Source organism: Danio aesculapii, chromosome 10, assembly GCF_903798145.1.
Source record: "Danio aesculapii chromosome 10, fDanAes4.1, whole genome shotgun sequence".
Taxonomy (NCBI): Eukaryota; Metazoa; Chordata; class Actinopteri; order Cypriniformes; family Danionidae; genus Danio; species Danio aesculapii.
The window spans coordinates 37,876,543-37,902,481 of record NC_079444.1 but is presented as its reverse complement, the minus strand read 5'-3'; the positions used below and the strand labels follow the sequence as shown (position 1 = coordinate 37,902,481).

At 35.0% G+C, this 25,939-nt stretch overlaps 1 long non-coding RNA gene across 5 annotated transcripts in view; it reads left to right on the top strand.

Annotated features, from left to right (window-relative positions):
• The first annotated feature begins 14,231 nt into the window (after positions 1 to 14,231).
• The window catches only part of LOC130236202 (uncharacterized), a 125,743-nt gene continuing 114,035 nt past the window's right edge, over positions 14,232 to 25,939 (top strand). For all 5 annotated transcript variants that reach the window (XR_008838450.1, XR_008838452.1, XR_008838451.1 and 2 more), the window contains exon 1: positions 14,232 to 14,439. This is a non-coding gene — a long non-coding RNA (uncharacterized LOC130236202). The remainder of the gene's footprint in view (positions 14,440 to 25,939) is intronic.

Here is a 25,939-nt window from a genome sequence, read left to right as displayed (position 1 = left end):
TTGATGGTCAGCTTTTTGTTGTTGTTTATCGTGTAGAATTAACTCATTAGTAACGCACGTGATCTCAGTTTGGCGCGAGGTTGTTATGGGGAGCCCTAAATACGCAATGGCGAACCTGAAAGTTGACGTCGCACTGTTTGTGTATTTTGTGTATAATATTCAGGACAAATGATGGATGGTGTTGCCCGGACATTCCTATTAAGTTTTTGAAGCAGGTAATGAGTGACATTTGTCGTTTTGTTCAAATCATATGAAACTAATCTTCCAAACAATACCTTAGCTAAAGAGGCACATAGTCAAAGCGTTTAAAGCCCAGCATTTTAAAATACATATACAAAAGTCAAATCGCATTATAAGGTATAAATCGCATATAAATTAGTGTAAGGTCAAGTTATCATTCAGTGATTAATATCAAGCCAGTTTAATCTGACATTAAAGAGATTCTAGGAGGTTTGTTGGCAATTGTTGGTTTGCTAAGTCTTGTTAAATTCTACACTATTGTTCTTACTTTATAACTTTATTATAATGGTTGAATGGCTGAATTTGAAATAATTTTACACAAAGAATTAAATTACTTTTACTTTTCTCAATTGTGGAATTAGTTTGAATAACTTAGCCCTAATAAATATAGACATTGTTTAAAGGCATCCCTTAATGTTCTGGCCAAATTCAATTAATTATATAATTCAGTTCAATTATATTCATGGATGGCATGTTAAATGAAACTGAGGTATCTACTTAAATGGTTTAAGCAGCTTTTGTTAAAATGTAATGTCAAAATATGGATCAAGTAATGTCCCATCTTCTTTTACCGTAACTTTTTGAACTAAATTTCATTATATTTTAAATTAAGTTTTTACAGACAGTGAAGTAAATATTTAAAGAGTCTTTTATTGTATTTATTGATTACCTTTAACTATTCTTATTTTGAAATATGCCTGACAAAATTGTGTGGTACATAAACAGTTTTGTTGTATAACATTTTACTGGGTAGATTTTTAAACAAATGGAAATATACAATCACAGGCCACTTTATTAGGTACACATTACTTGTACTGGGTTGGACCCCCTTTTTCCTTCAGTCAACTGCCTTAATCCTTCGTGGCATAGATTCAACAAGGTACTGGAGATATTCCTTAGAGATATTTGTCCATATTGACATGATAGTATCATGCAGTTGCTGCAGATTTGTCGGCTGCACATCCATTATGATAATCTCCCGTTCCGCCACATTCTAAAGGTTGAGCAATTTGACTGAGATCTGGTGACTGTGGAGGCCATTTGAGTACAATGAACTCATTGTCATGTTAAAGAAATGATTTGTGGTTTATGACGTGGTGCGGTATCCTGCTGAAAGTAGCCATCAGAAGATGGGTACGCTGTGGTCACAAAGGGATGGACATGGTCAGCAATAATACTCAGGTAAGCTGTGACGTTGATACAATGCTCAGTTGGCACTAATGGGCCCAAAGTGTGGCAATAAAATATCCCCCACACTATTACACCACCACCAACAGCCTGAATCGTTGATACTTGGCAGGATAGATCCATGCTTTCATGCTGTTGACGCCAAATTGTGACCCTACCATCCGCATGTTGCAGCAGAAATTGAGACTCATCAGATCAAGCAACATTTTTCCAATCTTCTATTGTCCAATTTTGGTGAGGCTGTGTGAATTGTAGCCTCAGTTTCCTGTTCTTTGCTGACAGGAGTGTCACCCGATGTGGTCTTCTGCTGCTGTAGCCCATCCGCCTCAAGGTTTGACTTGTTGTGTGTTCAGAGATGCTCTTCTGCATACCTCAGTTGTAACGAGTGTATATTTGAGTTACCGTTACCGTTCTATCAGCTGGAACCAGTCTGGCCATTCTCCTCTGACCTCTGGCATCAACAAGGCATCTGCGCCCACAGAACTGCCACTCACTGGATATTTTCTCTTCTTTGGCCCATTCTCTGTAAATCCTAGACATGGCTGCGCGTGAAAGTCCCAGTAGATCAGCAGTTTCTGAAATACTTAGAGCAGCCCGTCTGGCACCAACAACTATGCCATGTTCAAAGTCACTTAAATCCCCTTTCTTCCCCATTCTGATGCTCAGTTTGAACTGCAGCAGATCGTCTTGACCATGTCTACATGCCTAAATGCATTGAGTTGCTGCCATGTGATTGGCTGATTAGAAATTTGCATTAACGAGCAGTTGGACAGGTGTACCTAATAAAGTGGCCGGTTAGTGAATCTGTAAATAATTCCAATGATTAAAAAGTTTTAAAAGACAGAAAAGTATAAATATTTAAAATGCCAAGTTATCTTGTGTCTTTTATTGTATTTAAAGATTAACTATAGCGATTCATATTTTGAAATGTGCCTGACAAAATTGTTTGGTATATAAACTTATGTTGTATAAAATTTTACAGGGTAACTTCTTAAACGCATGGAAAAATGTATGTTGATTCACATATGGGGTGTTACGGTGGCGCAGTGGGTAGCACGATTGCCTCACAGCAAGAAGGTCCCTGGTTCATGCCTTGGCAGGGTTAGTTGGCAGTTCTGTGTGGAGTTTGCATGTTCTTCCCATGTTGGCGTGTGTTTCCTCCGGGTGCTCCGGTTTGCCCCACAGTCAAGAGACATGCGCTGTGAATTGGATAAGCTAAACTGGCCGTATTGTATGTGTGTGAATACGAGAGTTTATGGGTGTTTCCCAGGCCTGGGATGTATCTGGAAGGGCATCTGCTGCGTAAAACAAATGCTGGATAAGTTGGTGGTTCATTCCGCTGTGGCAACCTGTGATTAATAAAGCGACTAAGCCAAAAAAAGAAAATCAATGAATGAATTGATTCAACAAATATATAAAAATAAATGCTCAGGATTCAAACGGTCCCGGAAAACCTCATGGAGAAGTCATGGAATTATAAAAAGGCTTTTTCCAGGCCTGAAAAAGTTTTGCAAAAACAAATAAACCTTAAATGTTTTGGAAAAGTCATGGAAATTTGTTTAACAAATATCTGTGTACTTGAATAAATTCGAGAAGATAATATTGGGTAAATTTTAAATACAATAGTGCAGTTCGTCTCTTCACATGACATTTGCTGTGTTGGGTAAGAAGCAACTCACAGTTTCAGCTTCGCCTCTCTTTCACTCGCATTCATTGTAGTTCAAGCTACGTTTGAGTGTGGTGTACAGAAACACTCTAACTACAAAAGTAAGATTCTATTAGTGCTAAAAGCTAATTTGTACTATTTTTATGACAGTGTTATAAAAACACAAGCCGACATTTCTAAATTATTTTCACACAGACAACAACATACTTTCTAAAAACTATTTTACAGAAATAACAATAAACATAAACTACATAGATTCACATATTTTTTTAATTGTAATATTTTTTATGCTGTAATAAAGTAGAATTTTTCAATTTTATATATATATTTTTAAATATTTTTTACATTTTTATTATTTACCACTTGTAGACATTGTAAGAAACATTAGGTCATGAATATTTACCTGAAAGTTTTGGGAAAAATGTGTATGGACCCTGAACGCTGTATTGCAGTTTTTTTAAGTGCTTGAAAACTTTCTTTTGTCTTTGACCCATAGATGTGTGAATGTACAGTAATTAGGAAGCTAAAGAGTTATGTCATATATTAATTTGTGTAAGTAATATCCCTTACTCACTATTTTTCCCCTGAACAGCAACTCTACAACATTTGTAAATTGCTGCTTTACGCCTCCATTTATAAACTTAGCTATTTTGCATATTGCCTTCAGATTAATCCAGGGCCTTAACCACAATCCACATTGCCTCGATATTCATAATAGTGTCCTCCCAATATGTGTTCAGTAGTTGATTCTTCAATTATTACATTTGTTCCCTCCTGGTCCTAAATATGTGCATTCAGCCTGGGATTAGTCTTCAATATGAATTTCCCTGCTTTACTGGGACCATCTTAATCTGTGACGGGATTTATCTGCTTATGTCTCATTATCAAGCCCCATCCAGAAAACCAGAACTGTTGCTTACCTTGTAATTGAGTTTTTGTCCCTTCGTCTTTCTTCTTCACTTCAACAAATCATTGCTTTCTGATGCCGTTGGGGGCCTTTTTTATTAGTTTGTCTTCAAAAGGTCAAGCGGTGTATCTGTTAAACAGGACTCGTCCCAACTGTTGACGGTCACACTCGGCTGATAACAGCCTGGCCGTTTTGCATGGCGATATTTCATTGTTGGACTGTCTAGACAGCCGGTGACACCTGACACGGCGGGACCGGGGGTCGTGGTTGGTCGTGCGAGTCAAAAATCGAAGGCTCAGCTGCCCTCTGCGTCTGCTGGAGGTCCACAGAGACATTAGCAAATACATTGCAGAAAGCAGGGGCCCGTTTAAATCACTGCTCCTTTTAATAATGTAGGGCCATTTGTCATCGTTTTACTGAATAACGTCACATGTTTTTGCTTACGTATTTGTATAATGTAGAAAGTCACTTTCTTTTAGACATGCAGCGATTGCAATTTTTGTCTCCGGTTTAGATTTTCAGATCGGTGAGTTCCTTCACTATTTTTTATTTTCTTTTATAAGTCTACTAGAGTTAAACTGTTTACTTGAACCAAGTTTAGCTAGGGCTGCACGATAACAAAAAAAATGATAATCAAGATTAATAATGACGATTATTCCTTTGTGTGTGTGTGTGTGTGTGTGTATGTATGTATGTATGTATATATATATATATATATATATATATATATACATTTTAAGCTTTAAGCTCCGTCGTTCATAATTTTAGTTTTTGTATTGGAGTCGAAAGAATATATTAAAGTAGAAGGTTCTTTTAACACTCGATATGTTTAATCGTTTCCTTTTGCAAAATTCCTGTCATTTTTCATCTGCAAATTAGATTTAATTTTTTTTAATCTGCTTGATTCTTTTAAAACCGAAAGCAGCGGCCATCAATTGGTGTTTTTCCATAAGATACACCTTTGTGGATGTTTTATTTTATGTGAATAGTCTTTAATGTGCTTTAATAATAATTTTATTCTATTCAAAGCAGCACTCAGACGCGAATTTATCCTCGAAAATGTGGCATGAGAGTGATGCGCGTGTTGGATGATTGTTAATTGATTAAAGTTTTTAATCAAAAGACAGGTAATTTAATTACTTTCAATGTGCTCAAATATTTGTTATTTGAAAAAATCATAAATACATACTGAAATTCTAAAACAGAATAAAGTTCATGGTCTAAGGGGAAATGACGGAAATTAGTTATCTATTTCATTATTTAGTGCATAAAATAGGCTAGTCTTTTTATAAAGGGAGTTTAATTTATCTGAAGCTTTTATTTACGTTTTCTTTTCTTGTAAATAATAAAAGTGGCATCAGATTGATGAAAACTAACCTGCAATCTAGACACTGTCACCTCATGCTTGTAATGCAGTACAATCTGTAAACTCCACCCATTAAAATAACGGCTTGATCTTTATACTGTAAAATTGCGACGATATTTAATTATTGATCGTGGGCCACAAATATCGTTATCATGATAATACGATTAATCGTGGAGCCCTAAGTTCAGCCGATTTCTTGTTCTGGCGGGGTCAGTTTTAGCTTGGCTCAGCTTAGCATAAGCTAATTGAATAGGGTTTGACCTAGGGCTGCACAATATACGGTATTGTTTCAGCATCGATATCGCAATGTGCATGTCTGCAATAGTCACATCGCAGCATATGCAATGTTGAGTTTATATTCTGGGATTATATTTGAGGATTATAATTGGCCAAAAGTTTAACCATAATAAAAGTTTATCATTTGCATGTGTTTTTAAAACCTGTGACTTTGCATCAGGCACAAGAAATTGTACCTCTTCTAAGTTTAGTAAAGAATTATTTTATTTAGTAGGGCTGTGCAATTAATCGAAATCGAATCGCAATTTAAAACGTTGCGATTAGTCAATCTCAAGAGGCTACAATTTAAAATATATATCTATAAATAAGAACAAAATTAACAAAAAAACATCTGTAGTGAAGTGCTTCAAAACCAGTCCACTATGCTTCAGAGAACATTTAAAAATAATATATTTTAGAGCAGTAATCACAATACTAATCGTTATATTTTTATCTAAAGTTATAATATAATCAGAATCTTATACCGGCCCATGCCTAGGTGCAACACAACCATGCATCATCATAATTTGCTCAGTTGCTGTAAATCTGGTGTTTAAAAAAACTGTTTAGGTATAACTCTTAATATTTGCTGAATGATCTCTCTCTGATTCAGCAGTAAAAATTAGAACTAAACTAATATGGCCGCTCTATTGTCTTTTTTAGCTGTGTTGATTCCCATGCGATTGGCCGTTTACTGCAGCACATGGCGTTTGATTTAAAAATATGTTCTTTTCACTGATACAAACTGTACAGGATGATATTGTCCGATGAAATTCGGAAGCAGGAGTGGATACAGAGTGTAAGCGGCTGCTAAAATATCCACGCTCCCTTGAGGCGGCCAGAGGCTGTTCTCTGAGAACCCGGCGAGAGAGGACATTCTGTTCAAAGCCATTCAATGGAGATATTTTTTTTTTCTCCAAGAGTTTTTCTTTTTGTCCCTTCCTGAACTGAATATCAATCAACGGTTGTCTCTTTAGTGTGCTAAAGCTTGAGAACAGAATCACGCCATCTCCAGAAGAAAAAAAAAAACACTAATAAAAGCAAGAAAGAGCGAAGAAAAATGAGGTGGAATTGCCAGCCCATTCGTTTCTTTCCTTGGTGTTTAATGATGCTCTCTTGGAGCGGCTGGCGTCTGGGTGTCAGAGACCGACATTTTAGCCCAGACACTGCAGCCCAGCGGGGTGCGCTGTTATAGTGAGACGGGTCGGGACGGGGGCATCAGGTTGAGAGAGTTAGGGGGGCTCCGGGTGGTTTCGGGACCCTCTCAAGGTGCCTCTTCCATGGAAACGCAGCTGGCTGAACAAGATTCCCATCATTTGACAAATAAGAGACAAGCTGGGGTCTGTCTCTGCATAGGCCGCACTGTTACCAGGAGCCCACAGCCAATCACATCCCCTCAAGAAATCTCTCCCTTCTATGACCAATCACAGGTGAGTAAGCAGTGTGACATCACATGATAATGAGTTAGCTGTAAAGCTTTTCTAAGGCCCTCCAAATGAGTGATTCGGCCTCAGGAGTTGGAGCGGCATCACTGATGGAGGATCATCTCTCTTCACTATCTTTGTCCTAGTTACGGGATTGCACGGTTGGGGCCTTTTGATCGGTCCCCATGTTTCCCAGCTCTTCGTTTGGTTTTATAGTGCATTAGCGCTGACCCTGACCATCACTTTCAATCACCATAATTCTCTGATTACAGGAAATATGCCATGAGCTGGATGAATAGCTCTTAGGTCATTTCAACCCTGGACGGGATCCAGAGTTTCACTTACCTCTGACGTGGCCGTCAATCTCTCCATCTCTCTCTTTCTGTATCCCTCGCTTTTTCAGATGGCAATTGATTCTTTGCCAAGTAACTTAGAGATGGTCTTTTAGATATATTTGTGCATTTTGAGAGTATTGATTTCTGTGGCTGTTTGGCAGTTTAACAGAAGTGGGAGTTTGTTTTCCCTTGAGCCTGTTCCAAATCCTTCATGTCATCTTTCATATATCTAGAATAAACATTGACTACGTTTACATGGACATCAGTAATCAAATGATTTGCCTTAATCTGAATAAGACAATAATAAGATTAAGGTGTTTACATGAGTCGCTTTTTGAATGTTCCTTTCATGAATCTGTTTTACATGTTATAGCATGTAGTTTGATTAACATCATTACGTCTCCACGCTATCCACATTTCCTCCGGAGTTTCATGTAATTTGGGGTGTTTCATATTCAATTTGTCAACTTTAACTGCAGTTTGGCACTTTCATTTCCATTCAAGAACATTTCATGCATGCCCCCTGTGACAAACGAGATATTGGATGTGAGTATGAACTGCTGGAAGAGTGTTGTTTTAATGGTATTTGATATCGGACGCCGTATGGGGGAAAAAAAAAACCTCCACATTTCCCAATGCTGGTGTCTGTGGTCCTTCACTGACTCTGTAGGTGTCAGGGCATTTGCTGTGGAAAACATTTGCTGGATAAGTTGGCGGTTCATTCCACTGTGGCGACCCCAGATTAATAAAGGGACTAAGCTAGAAAGAAAATGAATAAATGAGTTTTTAAATAAGTCTTGGCTTAAATCTTATATTGTGTGCTCAGAAATGACTGCTGTGTAGTCTGCTTGAGCTCTGCAAACATTTTGGTTTTACTTCATTATTTCCAGAAAATAAGTAATGTCGTTTTTTGACAAAGAATTCATTATTTTTTATCACAATTTCCAAACAAAATAATTTTTTCTTCATGCAAAAGGTTCTGATTATTTTACACTGATAGCTACCATATGAAAACATTATCTAATCTGGTTGGATAAGTTCAAGGAATGTATATAATTTTTTAACTTTGTTTTCATTTGAGTAATTTGCTCCCTTTGAGAGAAATTAAATGTAGCATTTTCCTAGTAAAATATTGGAGGGCATATCAGTTTGAGTTGACTCTTATTAATAACCATGTTTATTACCAGTGTTGAGGAAAGGTACTTTTGAAAGTAATACATTACAATGTAGAGATCCCCCCCCCCACCCCCCCCCCCCCCAAAAAAAAAAAACAACAAAAAAACAAAACTTGTTGCATTATTTACTTTTTATGGTAAGTAATGTGTTACGTTACTTTTGCGTTACTTTTTCTGACCTGGCTGAGGGTTGGTTGATCTCTTTCAGAACTTGAAAGTTTAAAGCAATATGTCTGCTACTTGTGTACTATTTGTCTTGCGTAAAATCACAGTCCATTAAGACAATAACCTTTACCTTTTCATCGATGCCTTCAGTAATGAACACATTCTCTCATCGACTGCATGATTCATTGTGACTAATTCTAATTCAACTTTTTTTTTTTTAAAAGCTAATTCATTAAACTAAAAAGTAACTCAAATATTATTACTTTTTTTTTTTAAAGTAATGCGTTACTTTACTTGTTACTCATATCTCACGTTACTTGTAATGCATTAGTCCCAACACCTTTACTATTACTTTTTGGTTTTAATATAAATTTTGTTTTAAATCCTATTAGATTTCAGTAAAAATTCTTTTGTATTTATTAATTGTGGTTTGTTTTTAATAGTATGTTTGTTTGCATTGGAGTGTCATTTTATCTTAAATGTCTAAATGCTTAGTTTTTAAGGTTTTTTTAATCCATTGCTAACTTTATTTGGTGGTTTTGATTTAATATAAAACATTTTTAAATACCATCAGATTTAAGTAAAAATGGTTTTGTATTTAATATTTATGGTTTATTTTAACAGCAGTAATATGTCTGTTTGCATTGTCATTTTATCCTGATTAAAAATGTCTAATTTTTCAAGGCTTTCTTATTTCATTAACTTTTTAATGGTTTTGATTTAAACATTGTGCTTCAATATCAGTGTTAGACTCAGTTTAATAGTTTCTTAGCCATACTTGCCAACATTTGACTTTGAAAATCCGGGATGCATAGGGGGAGGGTGGGTGGGGGGGATTTGTATGTTGAGGCGGAAGAGTGGCGGCAGGTTAAATTTCGGGAGTTTTCCGGGAGACTGAACAAAACGGGAGATGGGTCTGAAATACGGGAGACTCCCGGTAAAAAGGGAGTGTTGGGAAGTATGCTCTTAGCTGACCATGTATAGGAACTGTTTCCATGTGTTTAAAATGAATTCAATGGGCTATATGCACAGCTAGTGTTTTTTTAGCCAATGATGAACTTCCTGTGAAAGCTTAATGTGACTTAACTGTTTTCAGTTTCATAAGGTTGCTTTTACAGCATTGATGTTATAACGTCATTAAAATACATTCAGTTAAATAGACTTATGCATTCATTTAGTTGTTCAAGCGTAAAATGAAATGAAACACTTTGTAACCACTAGCACCTTCAGGAGCAGCAGGCGAGCGCAGAAACTCCATTGAAAATACTGTATTAAAGTAAACTCATATTTTTAAGACATGATGGGGGGGAAATGGAATTTAATTCACTGCATCTTGTCAGATCCTAAATGTTAGAGGTGTGAACCTACACTGGTCTCACGGTTCGGTTACGATTATCATGTCATCGATTCGGTGCATTGACGATGCTTTCCATACACACTTTTATATTTTCTTCAGCAGCAGCAATTCTTGTATTAAAATGTATAAATATATTTATATATTATTTCTAATACAATTTTGTCCTTTAATACAAACAGTCAGATATATATACTGCCTTTAAACAACACGAGCATTTATAGCAAATAAACAAATGTAAATATCCCGCTTGCTTTCTGAATCCTGATTAGCAAGTTCTTTCTCACACCCCTTTGATTGGTCACGTGCTCAACTGAAGGGGCTGCGATTGGCTCTACGCACGGGCACTCTTCGCAGATGAGTAAAGCCTTGTTTAAACACTGATAAGCGGCAGCGGCGATCACAGCTGATCCATGATAGACACGGTGGAGAAAACTCTGCAGACACGCGCTCGTGTCTGTATCCAGAAGTATCGCTGTAACAGCAGAGAGTGGAAAAGTGATGCCAGCAGGTCAAATGGGCCACAGTGAGAGAGAGAAATGGAGTTTACTCTCATTCTCTCAATCGCAGTGAAATAGGTGATTCTGCTGTAAGTGTCAGTGGAAGACTGATCCAGCAAACACACATGCAGTGAAATTGTGCACAGTTTTTAAGTAGTTGGAGCGTTGTAAATACTTGCGGTTGCTTCCCTCGCCATAGTCAGCTATGGCAACATAGCGTATATGAGATAAATGACGTCAGTATGTAATAACCGAATTGTCCGCGTCTGCATCGCGGTGCACTAAAGAAACAATCAATTTTGACACCCCTATTAAATGTGTCGATTTTAGAATGGAAAGACAGTTCACCTGAAGTGCTGAGGCTGGCCGGCTGAAATTAAAAGTCTGTGTGCATATACCCCATTGCCAATTGTAAGTCTTTATTTTATACTTTTTAATATTTTTTTTTCCTCTACAGACACTTGAAACGGTAACGTGAGTGAAAGACCCACAGCCTCGTTAAACATGATTTGAATTCTCCACATTCTCCACTCGCCTCTCCTCGAGTGACCCGGCCAACATGGCAGCTGATATCTGCAGTTTAACAGCTCCTGGAGAAGGTGATGAAAAACACTGAACACATTTCCTCCACTAGTAAAGATTTAAGGCCTTTCAGAAGTGGTAAGGTGCAGTGTAATCACATGACCTCATCAAATTGCAATAGAGCATTCCTGTGGGTAGACTAATGGCTTTGATAAAACTGTTGACATGCAAGTCAGTTTGGATACAAGCAGCAGCCAAATTTAGAAATGTAAAAATAAGTTGCATGTTTCACTGGACAAGTAACTTATTTTTATTAAAGAATACAACATTGCATAGAGTACAATAGAGTGTAATTTTTTTTCATCCATCAATTTCTAACTTTTTCAATGGTTGTAAATACATGCACACTACCTGACAAAAGTCTTGTCGGCTATCCATGTAATAATAATTTGACTTCTAGTTGATAATTTTGTATCAGAAGTGGCTTATGTGAAAGGTAAAGGCCTCTAGATTACCAAAATAAAATATGATCATGCCTTGATTTTTAATTATTTAATTAGGACAGTAAGGTCTGACTTTGCTTAGACAAAAGTCTTGTCACTTAACAGAAATAATGTCCAGTATAGATTATAAAGTCATGGTGCAGTGGAAACAGAATGAATATTGTGTCTGACTCCCATGAGCTTGGAGGACTGCATCCATACATCTCTGCAATGACTCTAATAACTTATTAATAAAGTCATCTGGAATAGCAAAGAAAGCGTTCTGGCAGGACTCCCAGAGTTCATCAAGATTCTTTGGATTCATCTTCAATACCTCCAACCCAGACTTACTCAATAATGTTCTTATTCGGTGACTGGGCTGGGCAATCATGGAGCACCTTGACCTTCTTTGCTTTCAAGAACTTGTGAAGAGGATGTGGAGACTGAAGTATGAGAAGGAGCGCTGTCCTGCTGAAGAATTTGCCCTCTCCTGTGGTTTGTAATGTAATGGGCAGCACAAATGTCTTGATACCTCAGGCTGTTGATGTTGTCATCCACTCTTCAGATCTCTCGCACGCCCCCGTATTCAATGTAACCCCAAACCATGAGTTTTCCTTCACCTAACTTGACTGATTTCTATGAGAATCTTGGGTCCATGCGGGTTCCAATAGGTCTTCTGCAGTATTTGTGATGATTGAGATGCAGTTCAACAGCTGATTCATCAGAAAAATCGACCTTCTGCTACTTTTCCAAATGATCAACTAGAAGTCAAGTTATTATTTGTTGCTCTTACAACTAGGATCAACAACAGGAATTTTGTGAGGTAGTGTAATTAACAAAAAACATCCTTAGGATATATAAAAGAGGAAAGACAAATTATAATAATATAAACTAAATAAAATAATAGTAAATAAATAAATAAAAAAGGGGACAATAAGATTGATAAAGTGGAGAAAGAAAAGATTCACCTTGATTATAATAGTATGGCTCATTATTGAAGAATTAACAAGAACTGACGGATCAGCTTCAGCTTGTATGGCATATACACTTTTCGGTGATACGCTCAGACAAACTCAGAACACCCAAACACTGCATTGCTTTATGTTCTCCATAAATAACTTGTATCAGAGTGACAGCAATGTTTTGTCAGCTCGTCATCCTCTGAGAAACTCCAAGCTCCCCACCCCCCATCCCGGTCCATGGTAAAATTCTCAATCGTTGACTCGTCCACAGTGATACAAAGGTTGGAGACCACTGCTTTTAAATACGTGTTTCTAATCCTGCCCAAACTAAAACTATTAATAAGCAGCAAATTAGGAGTTTATTGAAGCAAAAGTCATAAATAATTGTTTGTTTTAAGCAAGAATTGAACCTTAAAATAAAGTGTGAGCATAGATTTGTTTTGATAAAGTATCATTTTGACGATTGTTTTTTTTTTTTGATTGAAGGAAGAACAAGGTGAAATAATACATACAAAGATTTGACCACTTTTTTATTGTTATATATATTTTTTAATGGAAAATACAAAAAAGATAAATTAAATATTTACATAGTCGCAGAGTTTTGATCATACAGTGAGAAAGTATTAAACAAAGTTTGATTGCTTTATCCTTTAAAGCATAGACCTTTTTATTTTCCCTATTATTTAATTTTCTCCAATCTTAAAAACAGCATCATATCACTAAACCAGAGTGAAACTGAAGGTGGTTTATTTGATTTCCAATCAAGCAATGTTCTTCTCCGAGCCGTGAAGGCATAAGCGTCTCGATAATTATTGGATATGACTGCACCTCGTACTTCAAGTACTCCAAAAACAAAACTAGGCCTGGTGTCTTTATTATATGCATCGGACAGAATTTTAAATATAGTTGTCCAATAATCAAACACTGTAAAATATGCAGGGTTCCACACAACTCATTCATGTTGTCCCTACACAAATCAATTAAGTTAATTGATTTTACAAATTTGAGTTGATGGAACATAAAACAATTAAGTTATCCCACAAAAACCCTCAAGAATTGTTGATTCAGCTCATTATAAATAAGTAGTTATATCAAATATTTTTTTGAGTGAAGAAGAGTAAAGAATACAGAAAGACATCGAGTCCTCAGAAGGGTTCAGTGGGTTTAAAATCTCCACAACTCTCTTCTCTTGTTTCACCACTGCCATACTTTCTCTAGACACACGTCTGTTTAGCGGTTCTGCCTGCTTAAACACACACACACACACACACACACACACACACATATATACGCGCACTTGCCGTGTCTGACCCCCGGGTCACGCTGAAGTGACTTTGTGCCCTGTTTGTAACTGGGCCTCTTTGAAAGCGGGCCTTGCATTCCTGCTCCCTCAGACAGGGGACGTCCTGCTTATTACCAACCAGTAGGAAGTTTCTGCCGTTAGGGATTATGTGCCGTTTCCTCGCCTAGAAGCTTTTTGAGCTTGTCCCCTCCCACTCTGGAAAAAAAAAACGAAGCCCAAACTAGAAAACGGTGCAAACTAAATACCTGCCTCTCTGACCGGCAGCCTTTGAGCTCGGCTCGTCTGCGCTTGTGCGATTGCTGGGAGGAGGCAGCCGTGCTCCGTCCGCTTTTGTGTGGTTGTACAGAAGTGCTGCGGTTGGGAGGAGGAGGTGGTGGAGGGAACAGCTGCTCCCCACACAGAAGCCGGTTTCCCAGCCTCACAGGTAGCGCGAGGCAGGCTGTTTTCCCCGGGGCCCTCGGGCTGCTTCGCCAGCCTCCGCAGCTCCGGAGATTTTTATAGCTTGGCCGAACGCGAAACGGACCAGAACAAGTCGGATTCTTTCCTTCACAAGGCCCGACGCTCGTGCTTCTCTGTGAGTACTTTGCTGTTTTGTTTTGCTGAAGTTGCATAGACACAAAGGATCGTAGAGTAAATTGTTTGCATTTTGTGTGTCGTTCTGTACGGCTTTCTCTAAATCGTGAAGAACTCTGTTTGCTGTAAGACCGAAAACTCAGGCAGGTTTGCATGAAAAGAGAGCTTTGTGCTTTTGAATCGCTGCTGAGTTACAGGGTCATGGCCAGAGGCATCACTGCTGTGTGTGTGTACACATATAGTCTGTATATGAGCTTTTGTAAATCCTCTGCTGTTGCCTTGGGAAGTTGTGGGACATGACTGTGTGCTTGAACTTGGCTGAGAGTGAGAAACTTTGCGTAAACTGTTGGAAGGACTGTACGGAGAGCCGCTCGCGCTGTTACGTGCTCATAGCTTATGGGGGGATTGAATCAGTGTTGCTTATACACTGTATTTAAGCAAGTTATTGATTTATTTCTTCATGGAAACTAGCTTTAACTTTAAAGGAAATTAAAAACATTGTATGTGATGTAATTAATATTCATAAAAATGACCAGATTACCATTTTATAGACTGCATTTAAGCAAGTTATTGATTTATTGCTTGGCAGCTTAGAGTAGCTTTAAGCTGAAAAGAAATTAAAAACATTGTATGTGATGTACAGTGCTCAGCAGATATAAGTGCACCCCTCACAAATCTCTTTTTTAAATTCATATTTTTAATAGGAGGCTATGCAATATATTTTTGTGCATATACTGTACATTAGTCAGTACTGAAGCCAAATCTGGAGCTTATCTAACAAAATCACTTAAGATCCAAAAACTATAGTACACCCAAATGTATGTTATAAAAATATTAAATAAAAATTTTAAAAAGAAAAAATCAAGAGAAGCAAAAAAATAGGAAAATTGTTGAAATTTTGTTGGTTGTAATTTTTTTTTGTAATATTTTGCATGACTTTAATTGTATTATCTTTCAATTTCTAAATATGTTTGGTGACAAAATATTATTTTAATAAACATATCTGTTTATTAAATCTGTTTTGTTTAAATGCACCAATATACATTGCCTATATTCACTGAGAAATGGATAGATAATGATGTTAATTTTCAAAATGGGGCTTACTCAATTATGCTGAGCACTGTAATTCATATCCATAAAACCGTTTTAAAAATGTCTTTACAGTTGTACAAATATTTTAAAAGCTATTTTGTGTGTGTGTATATGTATGTATGTGTGTGTGTGTGTGTCTAATAAATATACATATATATATATATATATATATATATATATATATATATATATATATATATATATATATATATATATATATATATATATATATATATATTATATATATATATATATATATGCAATCAAGCCTGAAATTATTCATATCCCTGGCAAAAAATTTTTTATCTGGAAATGACACACACATCTCCCAAAAGACAATAAGATGGTGCACAAGACTCATCGTTGTGGTAAAAAAATGTGTTCTTCCCTTGTATTTATATTTAAACAAATTTGCCAACGGTATGAGCAATTTTGGGCTTGACTGTGTGTGTGTGTGTGTGTGTGTGTGTGTGTGTGTGTGTAGACTTTTTTTGTTTAACTTTGTAAGCAGCAATTTTATTAAGGCTACATTTATGGAATCTAAATTTCTAATAGAATATGAATACTTGAATGTTAGAGTTGCTTAAATTTAATAATTAGTTTTTAACATGTATACTGTACTATGGCTGCACCATTTTGGGAAAAAACTCACATTACGATTGTTTTTTTTCTGCAATGTTTATTGCAGTATGAATATAATTTCTCAAAATGATTAAAAACTCAATTTGTCTTCAATTTAGAGGGATGATTGTGTGGGGAGTAGGCATACGTTTCTGACGGTATGATAACCCTGAATAAAAATACCATGGTTTCAAGGGATTATGGTATTGTGATTGTGCTCTAAAATAAATTATTTTTTTAAATGTCTGTGTAAAACAAACAAAACAAAACAAATAACACAATTTATTTTATTTTAAGAAACATTTATAATGTTTTTTAACAGTAAACATGTCAAGCTAAATAGTTCAAATAAGTCATTGATTTCAGTTTCTCTTTATTAGTTTCAAAAACACAGATTTCTTTACAAAAAAAAAAAAATACATTAAATATCCTTACATATACATTAGGAACGGTATAACAGAACATTTTCGCTGTTTTAAAACCTTGACTTTTCCAAACCGTGGTAAACCTTGAAAACGGTTATCATCCCATGTCTAGTGGGGAATGCATCTGCATAAAATATATAAAAATATATAACTTAATATATACAAAATAAAATCAACAAATTAAAGCACAGATGAAACAATAGAACAAATAAAATAAATGGAGTCTAACGATATTGAGATTCAGTAATTAAATGCAAAATATGTAAATTCTACAATATGACTAAAGCAGAGTCTCATATCGCGATACTGAAACGATATATTGAGCAGCCCTATACTGTAAAATGTAGTCTAAATAGTCTAAATGTAGTCTCTGTTAATAAATATGCTGCTTACAAACTTATATATATACACACACACACATATATACACACACATATATATATATATATATATATATATATATTTATACACAATTAATCCCAAAATTGCTCATTCCCTTGTCAAGTTTTTGTTGTGATGTATTTCTGCTTTTCAGTCAGTTTGGCTTGTTGGTACATCCTTTCTTTGTCTAATTATTTTATTTTGTATTTCTTGTCAGTGTGAAACATGGCTGTTGGTCTTTATTCACATTATTCAGTGTATATTTTCTTTAAGAAAGACATCATGTCTGTCTGATGCTCTGCCACTTCACCTGTTCCTCCACGGCCCGAGTCTTGTAAATTGTCTTTTTTGTTGAGGAAAAGCCTCGCTTCACCTTTTTTACTTGCCCCCTCAGACGACCCTGTGTGTCACAGAAATGAGATGTTTGGACAGGCATTATCGCTTGGCTTTCTCTTCTAAAGTGCTGTTTCAAAGCACAGCCACAGGCATGAAAAACAGGGAATGCACCGAAAGAAAAAAGACAAGGATGAAAAGGCAAAGGAGTCGAGTATTTCAGCTCCGCTCTGGTTGTAATGCTGTGTATGGTATCCAGGCCATTTTGTGTGTGTGTGTGTAAAGGTGAAAATCTGCAGTGTAGTTGTCAACAGAGCACAGAGAGAGAGCGAGCGAGGGGCCACGACTGAATCTAGTTCTCTATTTTAGGTATGTAGGTCACTATCCTCTGAAGTAGCAGATCCACACACCTTCTTAATGAGGGCCTCTGAAGTCTTTGTGGCGAATGGGCTATTTTTGGCTCTTTGCTGTGCTATATTAAAGTTTCTTGAGGGCACATCAAGTTGATGGCCGGGCTGTTTAAAAAACACAACTGATCTCCTCCTCCCATCATACCCAGTCCTCAGTTTTAAACTATCAGTTCAGTCCATCTAGTTTCAGGATCAGGCTGAGGGAAAACCTATTTGTGTTGTGTCACCTGAGATCAATCCATCTTACTAGAAACCAGGAGAAGAACAAGCAGGTGTTTACATAGTTGAAGTCAAAAGTATTAGCTCATTATTAGCACAAATGTTTCAGAAATGATGTTTAACAGAGCAAGGAATTTTTCACAGTATTTCCTATAGTATTTTTTTATTTTTGTTATTTGTTTTATTTTGGCTGGAATGAAAGCAGTTTTTAATTTTAAAAACCATTTTGAGGTCAATATTATTGGCCCCCTTTTTTGATTTGTCTACAGAACGAACCATCATGATACAATGACTTGCCTAATTATCCAAACTTGCCTAATTAACCTAGTTAAGTCTTTAAATGTCACTTTAAACTGAATACTAGTATCTTGAAAAAAATCTAGTAAAATATTAAGTTCTGTCATCATGTTAGAGATAAAAGAAATCATTTATTAGAAACAGGTTATTAAAACTATTATGTTTAGAAAGGTTGAATTTTTTTCTTTTTGTTACACAGAAATTGGAGCAAAATATATATACAGGATGGTTAATAATTCATTAAAACATGAAAACACATTTTTAAAATGTAAAAAAAAAGCCTTAACAACTATGTATTTACCATTTAATAGCATTTTAAAGTGCACATTTGACATTTGAATGCAATTTTGTAGATGTATATATTCGTTTGCAATTTCGTATTCATATAAAGGATTTATATATTCATATATACATATATAGTATACATTCATACATGTAGAACCTGTAAATATGTATAATATGCAAATACTACATACAGTTGAAGTCAGAATTATTAGCCCCCCTTTGATTTATTTTTATTTTTTTTTATTTTTTAAATATTTCCCAAATGATATTTTACAGAGCAAGGAAATGTTCACAGTGTGTCTGATAATATTTTTTCTTATGGAGAAAGTCTTATTTGTTTTATTTCGGCTAGAATAAAAGCAGTTTTTATGTTTTTTTTATGAACCATTTTAAGGTCAAAATTATTAGCCCCTTTTAGCAAATTTTTTTTTCGACTGTCTACAGAACAAACCATCGTTATACAATAACTTGCCTAATTACCCTAGCCTGCCTAGTTAACCTAATTAACCTAGTTAAGCCTTTAAATGTCACTTTAAGCTGTATAGAAGTGTCCTGTAAAATATCTAGTCAAATATTATGTACTGTCATCATGGCAAAGATAAAATAAATCAGTTATTAGAGATGAGTTATTAAAACTATTATGTTTAGAAATGTGTTGAACAAATCATCTCTTTGTTAAACAGAAATTGGGGAAAAATAAACAGGGGGGCTAATAATTTAGGGGGGCTAATAATTTTGACTTCAACTGTATATTTTTTTAATACTTTGGTGTTTTTCTTCTAGGACGCTTTCTCTAATTCTTTACTACTTGATTTTCTCAATGCTATTTTCGTAATTTTCACGATTTCTATTGTAATTACCTTTACACTATTTTTACTGTTTCTGATATTCACTATATAGAGAGGGAGTCAAGTAGATGAAGTCTTAAATATGAATACAATTGAATTTAATTATGTACAATAATTGTAAACTTTAATAAAATTTTTAAGGGAAATTGCGTAAAACTGTGTATAGTGCCAGCTTCATGTTTATTTTTCTTTTCGTACATGGGCTTATCACAATAATCAATAATATATGGACCTATCGCACAACACATGGACATGACTTCAATAATTTTTGGTGACGCATTATACATCGCCCATACATAACCAATTCTAGCAACATTTCTATCTCTATTGGAGGTGTCTGTGTTAGTATGGTTAAAAAACACTTTAGTGTTTACTAAAATTACTACAGTATATTTTCATGTGGGTGTCTGACAACTGAAAATAGATCTGTTAGCAGATATTGCAGCGTGTTTTTGTTAACATTTATTATTATTATTTATTTAGGTTATGCATTTTCACATTCTGATTCCAATGACTAATTATTACATTATTAAAATTACTATAATTGATTAAATGAAGACTGTACAAGCATTGTGATGATATTTTATTGTCATTCTGGCATTATATAATGAGTGGCATAAAATGGTCCTAATATGACAATAATATCGTTTATCACAATTTATTTTGGTGCTATATATCGTACAGCAAAAAATAGATATCCTGTCAGGTCATGTGTTTTTATAGTATCACAGTAAAAAAATGATCAGATCAAAAATAATAAAAAAAATTTTTTGTTACTTTGTTAATGTTAATCATTTTTCAACTTTATTTTTTAAGTTATAAGTTTTAAGTTAAATTCTATCTTGCTGTTTTAACTCTGTTTAATTGATGTAAGTTGAAGTGACTTGTAAAGGTAATTTAACTTAAAAATTGAAGGCAGACATATTTTTACATTGTAGAAATGTAGTCTGAAGAAATAAATGACCAATAAGTCATGCCAACAGATTATTATGTTACTGTTACTTGAGTAAAAGAGGTTTACCATATTTCAACTTCATATTTAAAGTTATGCAAGATTCAGCTTGGTGTTTTCATTTAATGCAGGTCAAGTAAATTGATAAATTGACCCCATCAGGTCAAGAGAAATTCCATGCAAATGTTAACCTCACCATAAAAATAGCGAAAACCTTTCTAGGTTTTTTGTGTAGGCTTGTATTTTACAGTACAGTTACAGTAAAAAATATCCAAATGTCTCTGTCGAGGTTTTGAAACCATTATATTTGTTTTCCCAAAGTCACACATGCACCAATTTCACATCTGTACCATCCATAATGGAGAGGTGTCACATCCATAATGAATCCTTTCCTCAATCTTATCCTCTTGATTAACATAATTTCTTTTAGGTTGTGCAGTTTAATTTACAGAATTTCTACAAAGTATGTTGTTTACTGTAAACCTTAAGCTATTTGCGAACTGTAATTTGTATTGTAGCTATTTGAAATCGGGATATATTGGTCATGTAATGACATTGTCAAGCTTTTAACACTATGAACATGACCTCTCTGGGCTTCTGTACCTTTGAAAACACTCTTTACCTTTCCAGTTTCATTTTAATATCACTATGAACTTGAACTTGCGTGACACGGTGGCTCATTGGTGAGCACTGTGGCCTCACTTGAAAAAGATCGCTGGTTCGAGTCCCGGCTGGGTCAGTTGGCATTTCTGTGTGGAGATTGCACACTGTGATCCCTGTGATGGCGTGAGTTTCCTTCGGGTCCTCCAGTTTCCCCCACAGTCCAAACACATGTTGTATAGGTGAATTGAATAAATTAAATTGGCTGTAGTATATGTGTGTGAATGAGTGTGTATGGATGTTTCCTAGTAATGGGTTGCAGCTAGAAGGGCATCTGCTGTGTAAAACATATGCTGGATAAGTTGGTGGTTCATTCCGCTGTGGCGACCCCTGATTAATAAAGGGACTAAGCCTTTGTGGTTGTGGTTTTCATCTAACGAATTTACCAAACTGGTTATGATTCGAACTCCATTTTTAAATTAGCCTTTTGCAGCATAATTTATTTTAAGGAGCTTTAATTTTTGCGTCTGTGTTTATTATGGAGCATCAGAAAAGATTTGGCTCTGCTTAGTGTCTCTAATGAGCCACGCTGCTTGTAACATACTGATTTCGAGAGGAAGGAAGGGAACATTGTTATTCTGTGTGAGCGTTTTGGTGGCCCTGCTGCTGCGGTTCTAACGGGCTAAAAAGGTGGATGCGTACTTGCTCTCGGCTGACAGGCAGAACGCCGAGTGCCGAATGTGTTTAACTGCCTCGCGGGCTGTAAATTTGTCACACTGTCATTTGCCGAGAGGAGAGTGAAAACCGCAGTTTTGCCACAGAGCTTTATGAGCTGTGAGTTTCCAGGTGCTGTGTGTGGTCAGATCAGGATCAAGGCCTGAAAACATGTTTTTTGAGGTGTTCGGTTTCCGCTGAAGCTTGTGTGATGTGCTGATCACAACCGGATGGGTCTGGATTGTGCCGTTGAAAAACTTTGAGGATTGAGAATTATTTTATTGAATGATTTTACTTTCTGTTTGCATATTATTTACAGCTGATTAACCCTCCTGTGAAATTGTAATTCTATTAGTAATGTTTCCAGAGTGATTGTTAATGGAGAGAAGATTCTTAAACACAATTTTAAAACACAATTACATAACAATATTTTTGTCTTTGCCATGATGACAGACAGTACATAACATTTTACTAGTATTTTTGCTCTCTCTGCGTTCGTGTGGGTTTCGTCCACAGTCCAAAGACATGCAGTACAGGTGAATTGGGTAGGCAAAATTTTCCGAAGTGTATGTGTGTGTGAATAAGTGTGTACGTGTTTCCCAGTGATGGGTTGCAGCTGGAAGGGCATCCGCTGCATAAAGCTAATGCTGGATAAGCTGGCGGTTCATTCCACTGTGGCGACCCCAGATTAATAAAGGGACTAAGTCGAAAAGAAAATGAATGAATAGTATTTTTGCTAGACATAAATATTCAGCTCAAGTGCAATTTAAAGGCTTAACTAGATTACTTTGGTTAACTAGTCAAGTTAAGTGATTGGATAATAGTGTTTATTTCTGGAGCTAACATTAAAATTGTCTTCATTCATTCATTCATTTTCCTTTGGCTTAGCCCCTTCATCTGGGGTCACCACAGCGGAATAAACCGCTAACTTATCCAGCATATGTTTTACACAGTGGATGCCTTTCCAGCTGCAACCCAGTGCTGAGAAACACCCATACACACTCATTCACACATATAGATTACGGTAGGGCTGGGTCATATGGTTAAAATGCAATCTCGATAATATCATAACCATTCTTTATTAATAAAGTGTTTTTATTAAGATGACTAATTTCTTAATCCAAAATAACTGAAGTCTTTCACCAAAATAGTAAAAGTATAATATCTGAAAGCTTTACAATAGTAAGAATATAGCAGTAAGAATTCCCTAATCATACTAAAATACATTTTCCCATTTATAAAAGTCGTATTCTTTACATTTTAATTTAACATTCCGAGCGTCGCCAACGTTTTGTCTAAAACATAAATCTTTCCCACATTCCCTGAGGCTTTAGTTCATTAGTTTAGCCAGATTATGACACTCCACAAATTATTAGTTTGACTACAGTTGTCGGTGTAAAGGTTTCCAATCCCCACTTTAATGTGATTTATAGAGAAACACACACACACACACACACACACACACACACACACACACACACTGGTTTTGTTATCAGGAAATGGCACTAAGAAGCTTTTTCTCTCTCATACACACTCACACAATTTCTCTCTCTCTCTCTCTCTCTCTCTCTCTCTCTCTCTCTCTCTCTCTCTCTCACTCTCTCTCTCTCACTCTCTCTCACTCTCACACACAGGCACACACACAATTCATGTCCTGGAGAGCCATAAAAGAGATGATGTCATGTCTGAACTGGAGACTGTGTTTGCACTGATCCGTTTCTCATTCAGAACCACTGAATGGTCCCAATTGCTCTGAAAGAGGACCAAAAAAAAGCCCCCAAATCCCCAGCAGACGGCCTGAAAGTTCTCTATTCTAGTCAAATTTAATTTAACTCAATCTTCTGAAAATGCAGACCAGTTTTTTGACACTGCAGGTGTAAAGAGAATGAAGAAGTTGTTCCCACTATAGTTCTGGGATACCTCTAAAAGTTATGTTTAATATTTTAACATTGGAGTCAAATTCACAACTCAAAACTCTTTATTTTCAGTTTTTAACAAATCTCTTGATCACTCTAAAATTCAGAAAATAGCTCAAACAGTATAAAAAGTATATTGGGTATATAGTCAAGGATATAATTTATGAAAATATCTCTTTGTGAAAACCTTGAGAATTTATGAATTGAACTGTAAGGTTTGATGTATAAGAGCTGCTTAAGTGGAAGACTGGTGACTTATGTTGATGACCTTTAAATATATATATATTATAATTGAAGTGTAGAAATATATTGATAAAGTGTGACAAATTAAACACTTAAATGTGTATTTTAGATGTTTTCATTACTTTAGCATGAAAAAACATTTTATTTTATTTATTTTACTTTACATTATTTGTATTTGATTACTTTTGTTTTGTTTTATTTTACTTATTTATTTGTTATATTTAATTTTTATTTTATTTATTTATCTATTAATTATTTTGTTTTATTTATTTATTATGTTTTGTTATTTTATTTATTTATTTGTTTATTATTGTTTTTGTTATATTTTATTTTTATTTAATTTATTTTTTATTATTTTTGTTTGGTATTTTATTTTTAATCATTTATTTATTTTGTTTTGCTATATATTTTATTTTATTATATTATTTTTGGCCCAATTTGACAGAAATTATCTTTATTTTTATTTTTTTTTCCTTTTTTTTTCTTCTCTGGTTTACCTTTTTATCACATTAAAGACAATATTTTATTGCATATATATAGAAAAATATTTTAATATTTCAAATAGAGACTTCATTTAGAGACTCTACATGTTAAACCACTATCGAACCACTACGAAACCACTATCATCTACAGTAATATGATAAATCTATTGCGTAAAAAGCAGTGAAAAGCTATTGTGTCCTACAGTATGTTCAGTTCACATTTTTATCTGTGTCCACAAATTGTATCAAATCTTATTTGTGCAGGTGTGATGGTTTTGAATAGAAAACTTTGCTGATATTTTAGTGACCTTTCCAAATGTTTGCATGCGTCCCAGAACAATAGTAACACATTGTATGGTGGGGAAAGAGTTTTTTTTTTTTTTTTTCCAAAGAAAGGTTACTAGCCTTTTTTTTGATTTTCACCTCATTTTGACAGCCCTCAATAGGACCATGTTATATATCAAAATAAAGAAGCGAAAAAAATACAAATAAACTATTTATTGGTTTTTGATCAACACTTGAATGCAGAAATGTTTTTTTTATACAATTTTGACAATTTTTTTAAAAAGTAGAGAATTTTTTTCGCATTGTCTTTTATATTTTTATTTTATTTTATTCAACTTTATATTTTATTTTATTGTATTGTATATTATTTAACTTAATTTCTATATATTTTATTTTATTTATTTTTTTATTTTTACTGTATTTTATTTAACTTTATATTTTATTTGTTTAAATTTATTTTATTTTTATTTTATTATTTAAATTTTATTTTATTTAACTTAATTTAACTTTATTTTATTTTAATATTGCATTGTAAAATTTTTAGTTATGATTTATTAAATTAATTAAATTATTTTATTAAAGAACTGTTAATATGTTAATCATGATCATTATATTTCCAAAAAATATAAGTATATGATATCATTTCACATTCCAGGCTATTAATATTATTTAGTCCCATAACTCATTCAGGACATGTTAGGGCTTACCGTAATGCAACTAAAACACAGATTGCCTTAACTCATCAGTGTTGGGAAGCATGGTCTTTTAATTTAGGAGATATCTTATTAATGTTCAGTACAGTCCTCTAGTCGACATGACATCACTTCCTCCTGGCTGACAGGTGAAGCACATCATGTTTTTTACGGCTTGTTTGCGTGTTAAATGTCTTTCTGATGTCCTGACGGGACTGTACGGGGTGGGACTGCATTGAGAACCGCTCTTCATCAGGGGCTTTTGACTGCCGTCTGAAGAGAGGGGAGGATTTCAGACACAAAAGCCAAACACACATATTTAGTGAGAGACAAAGGGCGTCCTGAGCAGCTCAGTGAGGGGTTAAACTCTCCTTTTGTTTGCAGGCAATTAGAAGATGGCCAGTTTGTCTTGTCCTGTCGTCAGGATTTAAGAGTCGATGCTAAAGCAACCTGAGGAATGTGTTTGGGAAAGTTTGAGATATAAATGGCAATATTTCACGTTAAGGATGCATTAGATGATGTTTGAAAATGCATCAAAACCATTAACAATGAGGAAGACAAGGAAATATTTATTTATCATAGTCTTTTTGTCATTGCTAATAAATATACAACAGTACATTGACAGTTTCTCTAAATTTTGTGTCCTTTAAATAATATTTAGTATTCACATGTTTTGATTTTGGTTGATTATAAGTAAATGTTGTCA